The sequence below is a fragment of the Morus notabilis genome, unplaced genomic scaffold, assembly GCF_000414095.1.
Source record: "Morus notabilis unplaced genomic scaffold, ASM41409v2 Scaffold630, whole genome shotgun sequence".
Classification (NCBI taxonomy): Eukaryota; Viridiplantae; Streptophyta; class Magnoliopsida; order Rosales; family Moraceae; genus Morus; species Morus notabilis.
Window position 1 is genome coordinate 194,271 of NW_010365305.1, and position 15,427 is coordinate 209,697.

A 15,427-nucleotide genomic window follows, 5' to 3' on the forward strand; every position below is an offset into this window, starting at 1 on the left:
TTTTTTTTTTTTTTTTTTTTTTCCTTTTCAAAAACGTATTATGATTGCAGTTGTTAGAGATCACCGTATGCCTTTTGTCACCGGATGCCGAGTTATTTGTTACCATTCAAAGGATAAGGACAGAAAGAAAAATAGTAACGCAAATGCAAAAGCTACCAGTTATTTAATTACACCAAAGTCTTAGGAGAGTCCATTGGCTTGCCACGATTGTCTATAAATTTGCAAAATTTGTTATGTGAACCAAAAAGATTCTGAAAAACCCAATGCAAATTGACAAACATTAATAGGCCACATGTTAGCTTTTGTTGACGGTGTGAAATGCGTGTTTTCACAAATTCAATACATTTCTCTGTAGGATAAAAAAAAAAAAAAATTATCTGTAATTTTTCAGTTGTCATGTATGTATCAAAAATTATTTATTTTACATATTTTTTTAATTTAATATAATTTTGACCATATTTAATAAATCAGAAACAGCCTTATTGATAAAAATCAAATCGGAGAAAGTCCCAAAGAACTACAGTGTAATTACTTAATACTTATTATTATTGTTACTATTTAAATGGCACAATGACATACATATTGGTGTAGCTCAAGTTGTGATTTAACTGCCACCGAGAAAACTACAAACATATGACTCGGCCTAGTTTGAGTTGATAACATGATACGTCCCATAAGAAATATCTTAGTAGCCAATAAGCTAGTACACGCTTAGCAACCAGTGCTGAAACTTTGCGCAGGCCGTCCGCGACTACCGAAAAGTCTAAATTTTTACCCGATGATTGAGCCCGAACTACCTGACCTGACTCGAATTTCTCCTTGGACGGGCTTCAGGCAGCCTTTAGCTGCATGTGCTCGGTCGGGTTGCCCGTTACCCGACTGAAAATGCCTGAATTTTTTAATTTTTTTATATTCTATATTTATATATTATTATAGATATATATATATATATATATTACAATTTAAAATTTGAAATGAACACATGAACTATATAAAAAAAATTATTTCTTTATTGATTTTTAAATTTGTAATTCATGATTGTCTCGTTAAAAACCTTACCAAGAAAAACTCAATTAGGATAAAAACTTGATAAGGAAAAAAAAAGTGCAATCATTGTGGGATGAATTACAAATTTGACAAACTTACAAAGTCTATACAAGATTACAATAACACTATACAAAGTAAATAAATATTTGCAAATTACAATAATAAAATTTAATTTGAAGCAGAAGGATCATCTTAAAAATTAAAAGTTAATCTATTAAATTCGTCGATCCATTCTTGGCTTGCCGGTGAGATTGTATCGTGTAAGCGTTGGTCGGAACGATCCCAATCCTTGATGCACACCAAAGCTTCAATAATATCATGTTGCAATGTGTTTCTCTGTTCTTCAAGTATTCGGCAAGTTGTACTGCATGCTTGTTCGGCTGCAACCATGGAGACTGGGATCAAAAAAATATCCATTGCCAGTCGTGTTAGGATCGACCAAGTTAATGCTCGTGCCCTCCACCACTGAACCAAATCAAACATTTCACTATTGTCTACAACTAAGCCCTCACTCAGGTACGCCATTAACTCGTTGAAGCTGCCGTTGTTACCGCCACCTCTTGATAAAGATCCACTCCCAGATTCTTCTTGACCTTGACTCGTCGCCGTCGTCTTCTTCTTCTTAGACAACCCGAAAACATTCAAGAATGAATGCGGATTTTCGTCTCGTTGTTGCGGTTCTTCTACACGAGGTGTGTTTCTAAACCTACTTTCATAAGAGCGATCGGGAGAAAATATTGTTTCCTTTATAATAGGAAATTGGTCAGTAGTGTCAATAGCTAAAAAGTCACATAAGTTATCTAATCCACTTTCTAAACCATCTAATTTTAATCAGGGTCGAAAATAATACCAAAACCATACAACATTGGTAATTTAGACCAATATTTTTTAAACTTCTTTTCCATATAGGCAATAGGAACTCCTAAAACCTCGTGTGTCCTAAATTCACTAAATAAAATAGACATTCTTAAAAGTTCTCCTAATGCTAATGGTGACGTTGGGTAATAAGTTTCACTAAGCTTTAAAGTAACTTCGTGAAATCTATCTAAAAAGTTAAACAAGAGTTCGGTAATTTGCCAATCAGTTTCATCTATAAATCATGCTCCTAATTTTGCACTAACATAATTTGTTATAGCATCTTTATAGGGGATGCATTGTTCAAGCATTACATAAGTGGAGTTCCATCTTATGGGCATATCTAAGGCTAATGCTCTAGGATTTTGATTACATGCTCGTAGAAATCTAAACCAATCTTGTATTATTTGATTACTACCTTGAATCCAAGCAATGTTATCTCTAATTCTTTTAATATTACCTGACATTGATTTTAAACCAGATTTTACTATTAAATTAATTATATGATATGCACAACGTTTGTGAAATATATCATTATTACCGAATAAACTTAAATCATTTTCAAAAAGTTCTATTGCTTTAGTATTTACAGTTACATTATCTAATGTTATGCCATTATTCTATCTCTTAAACTATATTCGTCAATGACAGATAAAATTGTGTTATATATTAAATTGGCAGTATGTGATCCTATAACACATTTGAAACCTAATATTCTCTTATCCAAATCAAAACCTTTACAATAATGTCCGGTTACAGCTAAATAATCTTTGTTGGCAACAGCGGACTAAATATCCGCCGTTAACGCAACACAACCACTAGTAGAGTGTAAAAGATTGATTAATGCTTCATTTTCTTGTTTATATAATTTTAATGCATCTTTCCTAAGAGTAGTTCTTGAAAAAATTGTGCATTAGGATTATGTACAATTTTAATATAACGCTACCAATTCCTTTGTTCAGTAAAACTAAGTGGTTGATATAATGTGGCTACTAAGCGTGTCATTTCCATACGATCGACTTGCGGATCGTATTTCCAAGTGGTTAGACCGCCGGTTTGGCAGTCAAATGATAATTGTGTTTGGCGGAGATCGGATCGGCCTCCTTGCCTTTGAAGACACTTTTCAGAGTGTCTTCTCAAGTGTGTAGTGCTGTGAATAGTGTTACCTTGTAATTTATCACCGCAATATTTACATTGAGCTATGTATTTAATATTATCGTTATTGTCGACCTCTTCGAATGTGTTGAAGTGCTCCTAAACTGCTGAGGTGCGCTTGCATTTCTTCTTAGAACTTGCAACACTTGCACTAGCTTTACCGCTTGCCTCTCCTCCACGCCCACCAGTGCCACCACCATTATGCCACGACCTATAGTACGTCCACCAGGGCTCGAATTTACAGTTTCCTCAACAACTCTTTCTGTAGTTTGTGATTCCTGCGTTTGAAAAATATTAGGAAATTGCCCTTCTGGGGGGGGGGGTATTTATTGAAAATTGTTTGGCTTGAAAAAAAAAAATTTTCCCCAAAAATTCGGTTCCAACGGCTATGTCAAATTCGGGCTTCGGGTCGGGTTCGGGCATATTCGGGCAACGGTCTTAAAAATAGCTGTTGGGGTTTGAAATTTTGGGCACAATTCGGGTGGCGGTCGGGTCGGGCAAAAAGAGTCGTTGGGTTCAAATTTTGGGCATATATTCAGGCTAACAGTAAAAAAAATTTGGACATATTCGGGCAACGGGTAAAATTTGGGCTAATGGTCAAAAAAATTCGGGCAACATTCGGGTAAATTCAGGTTACGCGGGAAAATTAAAAAAAAATCTAGCGGCGGGCAGCCGGAATGGATTTTTTTTGGGCTGCCCGAGCCCGTGCCCGGCAAAAAAGGTCGAACAGGCGGCGAATGGCGCCTGCCCACCGTGCCCGAAAATTTTCAGGCATCAAGCATGCCCGTCACCCGAAAGTTCAGCACTATTAGCAACACAATCATCTTCTCATTCTTTTTCTTTTTCTTTTTATTTTTTTAATGAAATTATACTCTCGTGTTTATCTCTAGGGATATCATATGGACTATGGTGCAAACGAGGTATGTGCTTTTAGAGTCGGTTTAGTTTGCTTATTCGAGTTTTTAATTCGAGTTGATATGTGACTTTATGTAAGAGCTTTTTACTGTAACAAAACTCAAATTTTAAACTCAAATCGGTGAAATGAACGATGCCTTATTTTTTGAATTCTGGGTTAGTCGGTTAGTGCCAGTGTATTAGTCGGTCTGAATTTAAGAGTTATGTTATGTTATCTGGATTCATTTAAAAAGATTGTTATTTATAGGAGGGGGAAAAACCTACTAACTAGATGATTATCTAAAGTTTTGATATCCGACATTTCAATAATTATTTAAATTACTTAGATGCTTATGCGAAGTTACCTCTGTATGATACAGGTTTTTACAGTTCCCGTAGCTGCGAGAGATTTTATAATTTCTTGAGAAGGATGAACTAGTTGACAACTTGTACAACAACGAGATTACAGCACTAGTGGTGCACGCCGTGAAAGTTGGCTTGGGGCCTCAAGTAACGGCTCAAAAGATTGCAGCATTCATAGCAAATAAATAAATAAATAATTGCAGCATTGGCACGTCAATGAGCACGGAACAAAGATCGGCAAACTCCTTTCTCCACTGCTGCCCAAGACGCTGCTTGACATTTTGAATATGGTGGATAAACTAATACAAAAAATTAAATAGATTTAAAAAAAAAAAAGTAGTTATATTTGCGCTCATAAAATTTATAAATACCCCTAACAATTAATATTTTTCTAATAAAAATATAAAAGATTTATCCTTTTATAGATACAATTTTCATAATATTTAATATAACCTTCTCCCTTAATACCCCTCTAACTTAAGCTTGATTTAATTTACAAAATAATATAATCTCATTCAACTGTTAATATTATAATACTTCCTTTTAAAAAAAATTATAGTAATGCATCAACATTTTTCTTTTTTTTTTTTTGCTTTACTTATCAATCATCGTTCTTTATTTTTTTTTTATTATTGTGTCATTTTTTATTGTGTTCAATGGGTTATATTTTTCTTCAGCGAATCAATCTGCTTTTATCCAATATAGTTCTATAAATTTTTTTATTATTAGCTTTTGAGAGTCGAGATTACTAATAAAGATAATAAATATTAATTTTTAAACAAGAGCAAGAACACTCCTTGTAAACTTTAACAAATACGCAATAATTATTTTTTTATCACATCGACACAGTAAGAATCTCTTATGAATATGAAATTAGCGCTCACTAAAGATGTGGGGTATTTTATTCATTATTTTGAATTATACTTTCTAATTATAGTTAATATCGGTGTATGCTTTTTTATTAATATGAAAAAAATATTATCTCTATTTATAGTTAATACTAGTGAAATACCCGTGCATTGCACGGGTAATAATTTTATAGTACGTGGTGTTATTTTGAATATGATAAATGTTAAAGATAAAGTGTTGAAAATGAGTGTAAGATTAAAGGGACGGTTTTTTTTTTTTTGCAGTGAGGGAGAAGATGGGAAAATGTTTTATACTACATGAGAACTTGATAATTTTTACAATACATAAATAGTTTATATATACATATTTGTACATGGATGGCCTATATAATGTTCTACTAAATATATATTTACATTGTGATTGAGATTTTTCTTCAGTCTTTGTGTTGCCTTCTTTTTTTTTTTTTTTTTTTTTTTGTACCTGCAAGATATATATTTTTAAACAGTTAGTATTGATAATTGATGAAATTGAGAATATTTGATTTAGAAGAAATGATATTAACTGGTTCTCGGATGTTTTGTAGATTGTTCTGTTTCTTTTGATCGAGAACTGTAATGGTGAAAGTTTATTTAGATATATATATATATATATACCGAATGGTTGATTTTTTTGGATCTGGAGTTTGTGGATCGACTGGTGTTAGAGTTTTTGCTATTGTCTTTGTTTGAGGGCTAAAATGGTAAAATATAGTTTATATATTAGATATCATTTATTTATTTGTAATGGGTAGAATTCAATAGAAATATTTTACTTTGTGCTTGGTGCTACAACTGTTGATGTTGGTGTTGGTAGTGCTAGAGGCTCTGTCTTCAAATATTTTTGGAACTATTGCATTCTTTTGTGGTCCTCTTTGTTGAAAGTATAATTGAAAAATCTTATTTTGTCCTCTTAGTTGAGATGGTCCCCCTTTTAGTTAAGTACCTTTCATCTACGGTAGGAAATCCTTCGTTTGAGTATGTGTCATTCCCATCACTTCCAGAAAGCCGTTGAGCGTATGTGTCGCCTGATACTTTGGTAGAACATCAGGCTGCAGAAGGCATCTGGTTTGAAGACTTGTTCTGAAACCTGTAATCATCAGAATATGCAAATTACCCGATCAAAATATAAAAAACTGAATCCGGAAGGAAATGTCATTAAGTGAATGAGTCCTCGTAAGTGCATAGGCAAAAGAGCTTGGTGCTCGTTGTTTCACCATTTGCTGTTACACATGGGCGAAGAAAATCCCCATCTATATAGTTGAGCAGCGAGAACTACATTAGTAGAGGGTATTAAATATATTGTCCACACTCTTGTCTGCGAAACAAGGTTTTTCAAAAAAATGGAGACAACTACAAATATATAGGCAAAAAAATAAGAAAGATGGGAAAGAAAGTAAAACGAAAACATCTAAATTAAAAACATACTTAAACATAATGCCAAAAAGTGAATAAAATACAAATAAATATTTGAATGCCATTGAATAATGATAAAATAGTAAAGCCATAAGTTGATAAAAATAATGAAAAAAGACGATGGTATATATTAAAAACATAGTAGGAAGATAAAACAGAAATAAAGATTTCAATTTCATTGAATAATAATAAAAGCAATGGAAAAAAATAACACTAAATATTAATAACATGGGAGCAAACATTAATAATATGAAAAAAAGGGAGTAGAAGTTATTAAGAATACCTGGATCACTGTGAAAATTGTGGTAACTGTAAAATATTAACCAACCAAGAAGAAACACAATTAGATAAGGATAGAAAAATAAGAGTAAATAACAATAAAAACAAAATCGTCCAAACACATCAGGAGAGTCTAAAAAACCAACAGGTTCATTAGGTACAAACAAAAAAAAGAAGAGGAAAAGAAAGAAAAAGGGTACAATATTATTGTCAAAAGAGTAAAGTGATTATGGATAAATAGTTCAAATGGAGTTTTATTATTATTATTATATTGTAATAATATCCTAGAAAAACAAATTTTAATTCAAATAGTAAGAGTAAAAATATTAGAAATTGTTAATAACAGAAAATCGTGAAAAAATATCATAAATACAAAGAAGATGTGAGAATATTGAAAAGGTAAGTAAATAAATAACTAATAAGAAATATTGAATATGAAAGAGTAGATAAATTATGAGTTTTGTAATGCTTTTATGGACTAATTGTGATTTTGATATTAGTTATTATCAACAATGTATGGCAAATTAGCTGATTTATATTTCTATGACCATTTTATGGCTACCAATTAATGGCAACCAATTAATGGCAATTGCAGAGAGGTGAAAAAGATATCACCATTTTATGGCTACCAATTAATGGCAACTGCATAAAGGCACAAAAATTAATCAGATTTTATTTTTGCCATACATATTATGACTTTTTTGTCATACGAAACAAAGGCTGAAACAGATTATTACTCTGTCCAAAAACTACCATGTGAATTAAGAAAAAAGAAGACGAAAACATGAACATCAGAAAGACAATGAGGCCGGATAGAAGTTGATTGCAGACTCATTCTATGTTTCAGCCAAGTAAAATGGAGGAAATGGCTAGAATGAAATCATTAAATAATTAATAACCACTGATATTTTATTTGAATTTGTTGGTCTCCGGATCGAATCCGGATGTGGAAGCGTGGTGGTGCGGGGGGAAGGCGGATCGCGTATAACAAAAATTTTCATAAAATTTTTGAGATACTCTATAGATTATATTAATTTATGCACGAATAAATTAATCTCATTAATTCATTTATCAAGAACTCAATCAGGAAAAATACCTGGAAGCCGACTCGGATGATAACTTGAGTTTTTTGACCACGAACAGTCCTTGCTCCAATCTTTATGTTTAGAAAACCAATGTCTTCCACGTCAATTCCTAAAATCCACGAAGATATGTGTGTGGGCACACATGAGACAAAACGGGTTACAATAAACACTCAAATTTCTACAAACACCATCACATGCACGATGTGAAATTTTTGAAGAAAAAATGTTTCCTTCTTTCTATAGAGAAATTTCGGCCATCTTTAAAATTAAGGCAAAAAACAATTCCGAAAATTATCTCAAAAAATAGTATTTATAAAGTAAAAGTCAAACTTCTAGAAGGAATCCAATCTCTATCTCTAAGATAAAACTTGTTAATTATCTCTTATTTGAATTTTAAACAAAATCTCCTCTTTTCCTCTATCCTATATGGCCGGCCATTCTAAAGGGATTCTCATCCCTGTGTGACGCCAATCTCAAATAGGAAAGGAAGAGAAAATCATCATTTATCATGTAGTCTAATTTTGACTCAAATTTAAATTTCAATTTAAGTCAAACTTAAATTAATTTGAATTCTAAATTAAACAACTTATCAAATAAGTTTAAATAGATAAATCTAGATGTGTTCAAATTTAAATTTAAATAATCACATTATTTAAATAATAATTAATTCTCAATTAATTATTTTTGAGTATTTAATTTTAAAATTCTGTAATTCTAAAATTTCCATTTTGCCCCCTGTGTTTGACAGAATTACTAGGACGACGCGGGAACTAATAGACCTATAATCCCGAACTCCAATAAAATTAATAATCAATTAAACACTTTAATTAATTAATTAATTCTATTAATTTCAATAGTTACTCCACTATAAACTTGGAATTGCACTCTCAAAATTAGACATAAATTACTTATAAACTGTGAAGTGTCCATTTAATATAGTCATTGCATATAGATCGTGATTCATAAAACACATTCATAAATCGGAGCTCCTACTGGTCCAAGTACCGAATCAACCCTAAAGAAAATTATTTATCTACTTCTTTCTTAAGAAGGAATGGATTCCATCTCGTGTAATAACATTCCCGACTACCTATTTCATCATGTCTCTAAAATACAAGAAATAGGATTCAGGATCTCAGAATCCGTACCGAATAAATCAAAAGACACAAATCCATAAATAAGAGTCTGTTAAAAACTCAAGATTAAGATCATCTTATATATGACCATCGGTAGACTCAATTAGAATTTCTATACTTAACGAAATTATTAGAAATTCATATTGTGTCTGTGTCCTTGTTCCACATAATCTCATTATGTGAAATACACTCATTTAATATCTCACCATATTAACAGTGCGAATAACACCGTTCCATTCTAAATGGGAATGACATGTATTAATAATGTTTTAATTAAAGATTCCTAACTTTAATTAAATTCATTATGAACATTGCTTTTTGATTATTATCCTTAAACAATTATTATCCTTAAACATTATCCTCTTATATATAACACTTATATACAATGTTTAAGATTACATAAATAATTATGAAATTTTTATTGATATTCATAAAATATTCATAAATATATGCACATAAAATAATAAATAAACTCTTTTATTAAATAAATAATAAATATCTTATTATATCTCATACTTCTAGAACACCATTCCTAACAGAATTAAAGCAAGCAGGAAAGCTGAAGCCAACGACAATGGGGAAATTGAAGGTATAGGAGTATAGGACACACAAAAAAAAGGTAGGAAAAGGACAGACAAAAGGGAGAGGCCAAAAAATTTGGAAAGTAAAATAAAAAGAAACAAGAAAAAAGATGGGACATGAAAAAGATGGAGATAAATTCAAAAAAAAAACAGAGTGATGTAAATAAAAGACTTAATACAGGAAAGAGAAATAGAAAAAGCGCATATATTATTTGTAGGAATGGTTTTTGAACAAAATAGTTAAATATAAACAATAAAAGTCTAAAAGTAAGGAGTGAATATTGTAAAAAATAGCAGAAACGAAAATAGTGGCAGTAATGGTATTGGTGTATTGAAGATCAAAATTTAAAAAATTATAAGAAAAACAGAATGAGGAAATTGAATTAACAGGATTCAATCGAATCTCAATTGAATTCGAATAAGGAAGACCAATAGAAGAAAAGGTAGGAGTTTAAATTATCTTAGTCAAAAGTATAGAAAAAATCAAAATCCAAATAGGGGGAGTTTAGTCACAGTAATTTTGGGAGATATTAGGTCGAACCCAAGAGTTCAAAATCAGCTGTCATTATCATTGATAAATATTGAAGAAAAGAGGAAAAGAGATTTAAACTGTTTTTTGAATAAAAAAGAATAGACACAAAGGAGGTCTAAATGGGGAAGACTTATTCACGGTAATTTTTGGACAGATTAAATGGGACTGAAAAGACCAAAATCAACTATAATCATCATTGCCACGGGTCTAAAACAAATAAAGATAAAATCTGTTAAGAAAATAGGCATATATGTATCTGTGTGACTATAAAAAAAAATTAATGAGAAATCAATATATCATAAGTATACAACAACAGAACAGAAAAAAGAGTAACCATAACAACAAATGCATGTTTTCTTTAAGCACTATTTATAAACAGCAGGAAGTAAGAGCAGCAAAGAAAATCAACACATTTGATATCAATAATATATAATAAAAATATATGAATAAACGTTAATAACCTGTAACGTTCTGAACAATGTCTTAAACACAAAATATGGCAGCCAAAGACAGGCGAAAAAGATATAGCCTAAAACAGTGAGCATTAAGTATACAAATATGAGTCCAAGCAACGAAAAAATCAGAATGTTAGAGTGAGTAAAAGGAAGAAAAAATAAAAAATATCTAAACAATTGCAAACAAAAAAATAGAGTCAAAATCATAATCTAGATAAATAAGTAAAAACACATTCATAACAGTTTCTCAATAGATTTCATAGTATTGAACAACCAAAAACCAATTATAAAAATTATTCCTCTACACTGAAGCCAATTAAGTATAAAATATGTTAAGTAAAAACAGAAAAGTACATATACTGCTACAAAGCAAATTAAAACCACAAAAAAGATGGCAGTAAAGCCATAGGTCCACAAAAGCAATGAAGAAACACAACGACATATATTAAGAAGATGGCAGGAAGATAAAATACAAATAAAGATTTTAATTCCATTGAATAATGATAAAAGCAATGAAAAAAGACAACGGCGAGTATTAATAACATGCGAGCAAGCATTAATAACATGAGAAAAAAGGGAGCAGAAGTTATTAATAGTACCTAGACCACTCTGAAAAGTGTGCTAAATGTAAGATATCAGCCAACCAAGAACGAACACAGCTAGTTAAGGATAGAAAGTAAGACTAAACAGTAGTAAATGGTGGACTGTGGAGTGAAAGAGTGAATGCTCATGGGTAAAAAAACAGCAAACAGAAAGAGTCAAAGGCACAAAAGTATAAAAGGGAAGCAGTAAATGAGAAGTAATAAGCAAAAATGGACAGTGATAAAGGATGAAATAGAACGGGGAGGAGAATAGGTGCAGGAAAACATGTATTATAGATTTATGCAACGAACAACATTAATAAATAATAAGTACAAAAGTTATTATGAACAGTAAATATCCTATGAGTGGTTTGAGAAAAATTGAGAAATCAATATTTATTAATTAAGTAATAAAATCGATGCAGCTTTAAAGATAATTTTGGTACTAACAACATAAGAAATAGGAAAAAGCACAGGCAAGGGAAGGGAAAGACTCAAAAAAAGGACGAAAAAATGGGGAAAAAGTTTTGGCCTAAAATTGGTCAAAGTTGTAAATAATATAGCATAATACTAAGACATATTCCAGAAGCTACGAAAAGAAAAAATCACACGGAAAGAAAAAATCTTTGATTTATTTAATAGTCCCGTAACAAAATCAGAATAAGTCATCAACCTAAGAAATTAAAGGACAACCTAAAAAGTTCAGATCATCAACACAATAAATGGAGGGCAAAAAAATCTCACATTATCCACATGCAGCATGAAATGGAGCAGAAAAAAAGCCACGAAAGTAGATAAAGAACCTGCAAAAACAAATTCTTTAAGGAAGATAATAAATAAAGTTCTTATATCAACTATTATCGTAACTGAATAAAAATAACCCACAAAAATTAAGTCAAAAATTTATAATTCATTAATAATATATAAAGAATGAAACAGAGAATAGTAATCAAGAAAAGCAAAAAATAGAAAATATATATAAAAAAGGAGCGAAAATAGTATATAATGACAAATAAAAACATTACCAGAATGCAATGGAAAAAGAAAAGAAAATTTCTAATTTCTAAAGTCTCCTCCAAAGCCCATCAAAAGGACCCACACATGAAGAACACAGAGGAAAACCCCCAGGCTTCCAACAAAAATCGAGCTAAAGAAAAATAGTCCCGTAACAAAATCAGAATAAATCATCAACCTAAAAGATTAAAGGACAACCTAAAAAGTCCAGATCATCAACACAATAAATGGAGGGGAAAAAACGGAAGAAAGGGAAAAAAAAAAACCCCAATCTGAGTAAAAAAAAAAAACCCCCGTAGAAGATTGCAGGAGCAAAACAACGAAAGAGATAAATGACAACAGAAAGAAAGGATGAAAAAATGGCCGAAATCAACAAACAAAAAAGGGAAAAAAAAAAACTCAGGCTCAGTCTCGAAGAAGAAGAAATCTAGATGGTTACGGAAGAAAACAAATGAAGGAGAGAGAGAGACCGCTACAGAAAGAAGTGAAGGAAAACAAATGAAAGAGGAATAAACGAAATAAACAAAAGCATCAGTAAATGACCAAAATGGTCACAGCAAATAAAAGCACAAAAATCTGAAATGAAGGGCAAAATAGTAATTTTACATCAGCAGAAAAAAAAGTGAAACTAAAACGGAAAAGACACTGTTCATCACTGCATCAAACATATAAATAAACAGTAAATCTCTTCCTCTCTTTTAGTATATGTATAATATAATGGGTTATGTGTAAGAGTTATTCCACAAACGACAATATTTAGAGAATAGTTTAACAAACGACAAGTCATTTCAAAAAAATACTCAGTACAGATTTCGGTCTTACACGTAGAGCTCTTGTCTGCCATTGGATCTAGGTTAATTAGAATACTCAGATGTTGTATTGTATTAAAAAGGGACTTTATATTTTTTGTGGGTAATATTCAGTTTTACCGACTTATAGAGAGAGAAGCTCCGTAGACGATCAAGCTTGTAGAGAGAGAATGTGTGAGAGTGTTTGGGTTCCAAGAAAATCTAGATAGAACTGGGTCTCTTATCTCTCACTGGGTATTTTCTTCGTCTTTGTAATTGGGTGAGGTCTCGTTCATTTCACCGATTTGAGTTTTTAATTTTAAGTTTCTACAGTATAAAACTCTCATAAAATATCACATCAACTTTTTTTGCTACAGTAAAAAGCTCTCAAAAAGTGTCACATCTCAGCTCAAATTGAAAATTTGAATCCGCGAAGTGAACGAGACAGACATGTGATTCGGTAAGCTGTGTGAGTGTAAATTCTTCTCTAATAGTGGAATCGAACTTTCTGTGAGATAACTGAAACGGGGACGTAGGACAATTTTGTCCGAACCTCAGTGAAACAACTCCTTTGTGTTCTTATTTATTTAAATTCTGAGATTTAGGATTTTGAATCTGATGTTAGCAATCCGCTAAGGCTTTTAATGTAATTTTAATACAGGATATAATTATAATAAATATAAATAATAATTTAGTGGGGACATTATTGAATCTAGTGAGGACAAATATAATTTCCTCCACAAACATAAAAATTACTGTATTTTCAGACTTTCTCTGTCGTTTACATGGAAACTGGGAACAATTATAGAGACAACACACGTGGATCATAAATTTCTCTGCACTAATAATTTTAGCCCTTGTTGGCTACTTAGTGTCGTAGTCCAATATACACATTGAATACGTAAAAGGAATATTTGAATCCAATCGTGAACTCTTCCTATTTTCCACTTGTTTATTTTAAGAATAAGACATCCAGACTTTTCATTATAGTTTTCTAATTTCAACTCATAAAAATGTGAATTGACCACTTTCTATTCCTAGATGTTTTAAACGTCGTCACATTAATTAATATTAGAAAATGCATGTTTCAATAAAAAGAAACTTATCATGAGATAATAAAAAATTAATATGCAAGTTATCAATGACCATGAGATTAAACAAGATGAAATAGTGTGTGTCACGTTAATCAATATAAGAAATTGAATTTATATATAAAAAGATAATAACTTATTATGAGTTAATAAAAATTTGATACATAAATTGTCAATAATCACTAGATAAAACGAGATAAAAGAGAGTGTAGTGGAGGACTTTGATTTTTTTTTTTTTGGCTAATAAAAAAAGAGATATTTTATAATACGCTTGACGTACCGGTAGATTATGTTTTTCTAATCATTAGATCTGCGTTCTTTTTTACTTTTACGTGATTTTATATAAATCTGATGGATAAAAAACTTAACCTACTAGTATATTAGCCTATCGAAAAATATCCTTAAAAAAAAAAGATCTTAGAGTCGCTCCGCCTAACGTTTATAGAACTAATTAACTGATCCCACCAATGTAAGGTTCAAGGGCCTAAACTTATTCTTTTTCCATTTACAATTCAAGTTTTACCAGTCACCATGAACTAACTCTTCATACCCACTCATAACTAAGCACGGTCACTTTTAAAGTTGGAACTCATCGACCATAGGCCCTTATATCCACCTATAAGTAAGTATTGTCACTTTTAAAACTGAAACTCTTTTTTATCATAAAGTGAGGATTCGTACTTTAAGCTGTGAATGAGGAAGATTTAGACAAATCATCCTTTGTGGAGGCTTTGAGTTTGAAAGGGTGCTGATTGCATCGAAACAAAAAATTAGTATACAAGTTGGAATCTCTATTCCCGGCACTACTCTTATCTTAAATTAATATATACATATATATATATATTCAAAATTTGGCAGTTCACATTAATGGGGTATTGGTAATATGGTATTATAATGAGAAATAAAACAAAGACATCACAGAATGTGCATGAAAGCCTTAAAAGCGGTGGTGGACAAGATGCAGCTGTACTCTTCTGTAGGTAAGACCAAGAGCTGGCATTTTTAAAAAAAAAAAAAAAAAAAAAAAAAATTCATTTATTTTTATTTTTATTTTTATTTTTGTATTTAATAATAGACACCATTTTTTATCGCGTTGACTTCAGTGATTTGTAATTTATTTCCCAATCATCGCCGATATAATAATTGAATTGATACTTTCAATAAGGCAAAAGTATGATCCACACTGGAGCCGAATTCAATTCTTTTTCTAACTTGTCGTTTGTTTTTGTTGATTGATTCCCAACCCAAAAATACTTCCATTCTCGTGTAAT

At 31.1% G+C, this 15,427-nt stretch overlaps 1 long non-coding RNA gene across 1 annotated transcript; it reads right to left on the reverse strand.

The window, feature by feature from the left end:
- Positions 1-6,140: 6,140 nt before the first annotated feature.
- On the reverse strand, positions 6,141-6,929 carry LOC112093481. The gene is made up of 2 exons (XR_002903077.1): positions 6,898-6,929; positions 6,141-6,288 (listed from the first exon to the last, which is right to left on the reverse strand). It is a non-coding gene; the product is annotated as an uncharacterized LOC112093481 (long non-coding RNA).
- Between the last annotated feature and the right edge of the window lie 8,498 nt (positions 6,930-15,427).